Source organism: Hibiscus syriacus, unplaced genomic scaffold, assembly GCF_006381635.1.
Source record: "Hibiscus syriacus cultivar Baekdansim isolate YM2019G1 unplaced genomic scaffold, ASM638163v2 tig00110239_pilon, whole genome shotgun sequence".
Taxonomy (NCBI): Eukaryota; Viridiplantae; Streptophyta; class Magnoliopsida; order Malvales; family Malvaceae; genus Hibiscus; species Hibiscus syriacus.
This window is the reverse complement of record NW_024062641.1, coordinates 685531-689391: the sequence shown is the minus strand read 5'-3', so window position 1 is coordinate 689391 and position 3861 is coordinate 685531.

Genomic DNA, 3861 nt, shown 5'->3' with positions numbered 1-3861 from the left:
ATCCTTTTTAATCGTACACATAAGACAAAGCCCATCTCTAATGCCTATAGCTCACAATCGGTGTCTAATAGGGAGACCTCAATGGGCCAAACGCCAAGTAATGACCCTGATTATAGGGAGAACCTACAACATGGCTACAATATTTCAAACCTTAGAAGTAGGCTATGTTAAAAAAAAGTGTTTTTGCAACCACCAGTACACAGATCGAATTGAGTATTAACCTGAATCATGGTTTCCCTAGACTAAAACATCTATGTTGCAAGGTGCAATGATTGTAGACATAATTTCTTCAATATTGGTAGAATTAAACGCACCATGAACTTTCTCCTCGTCCCAAGCTAGTTAATATGCATGCATCAAGTCCAATCCTTGTAAGTTGTGCATGAGAGAGTTGGTATAATTACCTATTATCGATACAAGTTTATACCTTCCCCATTTGTCCTGGACAAGGTTAAGCCTGCTCATCATTCCAATACGCCAGCAAAAACACCAAAGAGAGATTGAATAGTCTTATGGATTCCTTTCCAAGTTAGAGCTTGTCCCCCGAGCTTTGCAAAAAGCGCTCTCAAACGAAAAAAAGACGTTTTAACAAAAGTTGTTGTCCACATTTCTTTGTTGATGAGACTGATGTAATTTTACCCTTGCTTATTTTTTCATCACAAATCTTGAAGCATAGACTCAAACGTTTGAGGTAATAGTTCGTAAAAAGTACTTACTGTTAAGTTCCCATAAAAAATGAAGTTAGACATTGTGACATACCCATGCACACAAGTAATTGGCGCTCATCATTCTTCTTGAACTTTCCATGATAATTTGTAGCAATATGTCAGATACAATACCAATGTTAGACATAGGGTGGCTGCCACGTTGGATTCAAAGACTCCATTGATGTTTTGATCCCAGCTCTACGATCTGAAATAACAGATTTTTTCCCTCATGACAACATGTAAGCGTAAGTTTTTGAAATAAAAACCCCAAGATTATGTATCTTCTCCTTTAACAAGGGAAAAACAATTGGAAGAATGTTGTGATTACCATCTTACACAACTGCCAATAACAAAATTTACTTGTATTTTCCATACAAGAATGTCCCATCAATTTTAACCATAGACTTGTAGTATTTCACAACATTAATGAATAATGGATAAGTCCAAAAAAGCAGGTAGAATTGTCATAAATCACGAAACACTCGATCATTGTGGTATGCATGGCAAATTTTGAAGTCCACTATTGTTCCAAGATTCAGTCTGCGCACTACCCAAAACCTACTAGGTAGTTCATTGTAAGATGAATCCCACTCACTGTGAAGTTTTTAATGGTATTTTTCTTTGCCTTCCATACTTCCTTGCAGGAGAATGTGTACTCATATTGAGACTGTATAGCTGAAATCAGCACCACAATAGCTATATGGGAGGTTGTTTTGATCATGGGCATGATGGCTTGACAGATAATTTCGCAGTCTAAGTTAGGATGGTCATGGTTGATCCCTCTAGCACAACATGTATGAGGACCTTTATATATTGTTAGTTTTCATATATTGTGTTTTCACTTATTCTTCGATACACGAACCATCCAGTTGCATCTGTTATCACGTTGGACACAGTAACAGACATACTTTTTTGTTGTAGATCGATTAACTCTGGAGTAAATAGAATTAAGTATGTTCTAATTATTAATTGCAATCATCTCTATTCTTTAGATGGAAACTCCATTTCGATATATAACTCACCATCATTTACTGTTTAGTTAAATTTGTAGTTACCAACATTAGGTATATCCGTAAATTTTCCTGTACATTGCACCATAGTCATCATTATACATGTGTGTTGGGGGTTTCATGTGTACCACATTTGTGGGAACTTCATCATCATCATTGGAGTCCATGTTGAATTGTTGTTATTCTGACTCAATGAATATTCTAGTCTCAGCACCATTAACATCTAGCTCACGAAGAGGTTCTTCTGGTAGAGATGAGGGTTCCTGTGTGATGCTAATATTTAGGTCGAACAAGCTAGTAGTTGAATGACTTCCTCTTGAACTTGAAGGCATCGTGTCGTACTGGTTTTAAATTAAGTGTTGTGTCGTAGGCATCTCCATATTGAGGTTAAAGAACCTTGTAGTTGAATGCCTCCCCTAGAACTTGTAGGCATCGTGTCAAATGGGTATTGAATAGATTGTTGTGTAAAGAGAATCCCATATTCAGGTAAAAGAAATTGGCAGATGAATGCCTTCCCCTTGAACTGGAAGTGATGTTGCCATATGGATTGTTCGTGGAGCCATCTAGGTGGAGATCATGACAAGTTGCTGATGAATGTCTCCTCATTAAACTTGATGGGATGATACCAGGATGTGGATTTCCCATTAATGAGTTAAAATCATTACACATTACTTGAGTTGGTCTGTCAACTTAATTAACTTGTTGAGCCAGCCCATAGTGGGAGTATAATGACATACCACGAACCGCAAACACTTTAACAAATTTGGCATGTATTTGTGTATCAGCGTATGAATTTTGATTATGAGCATCAACCATCATAGCAACATCGTCATCGTTGGTGAGTTCAAACGCTGTATAAGTTAACGAAAATAATGTAGTTGGAAATCTATACTGAATGAGGGCAATCTTCTAGTACTTCCAACATAAATTTCCTTGAAATTTTAGTGACCAGCCCCTCAAGAATGATATTTATTTTGAAGGATATTATGACTGAATGATTTGATGCGAAGATAATGCCAGTTTCATCTTCTTGAATTTCTCCATCATAATAAACAATAGCTAAAATACGCCTCATTTTGAGAGTTTGAAAGATTGTGATCACTATATCTGCAAAAACAATAGTTGAAATACACCTAATTAAATAAATAATATACGAATTAAAATATAAACTAATGCTAATGATGGGATTTATGAAGCTTGATTGACAACCGAAAAAGGACCAAGGAAAGGTGAATTGGCAAAATGTGTTTAGGGAGTAAGGAGAAAGAAAGTATAGATAATTTGGCACAAAGATTTATAGTGATTCGACTACTCAACTAAGTCTAGATCCACTACCTAAGCTCCTCATTTAGGATTTTCCAACAAATCCACTAATTTGTTCTTTCTTTTCCAAGGACAAAGAAATAACATTTACAAACTCCCTAGCTTTTCAAAGGCTTAGCTAGAACCAAAACCCTTTACAAAAGGTAAAAAGAAGTAAACAAAGAAACCTCTTAAAAGAAGGTGCTTACAAAATTAAAGCTCACAAAAACACAAATATTTACAAGAGAATAGAAATAAAGAGTGAAAAGCTCTTCTATTGTGTTTGATTGCTTAGATAGGTGTTTTAATCCTTTTTCAAGTGTCTTGAACTTGTACTAATATGTTGGAATGTGTTTGTGGCAGTTTCTAGCCGTTATGAGTAATTTAGGGATGTTTTCTCTACAAAATAAAACTGCACAGTACAAAGGGTATCAGTACTCCGATAGGGAGTATCGATACTACATTTGTAATATTTAAATAAAACTAGCCATTACTAGCCGCTGGGCTTGACAATATCGATACTATGACCATTGTATCGATACTACTATTTAACATAGTATCAGTACCTTTTTTGGTATCGGTACCTATTTTGCATTCTGGAATTTGAGCAAGCTGATAGTATCAATACTATCTTGAGAGTATCAATACTTCAATTACCTTGGGTATCATTACCACATAAATAGTATCGGTGATGTTCATATAATATCAATACTTTAAGAACAGTACCGATATTGTTCATATAATATTAATATTGTAAGAACAATATCAGTACTTCATATGTGAAAATCAGTTTTGTGCTCAAATTCATTTTAAATGGACTTTGAATTATTTTTGAAAACTTT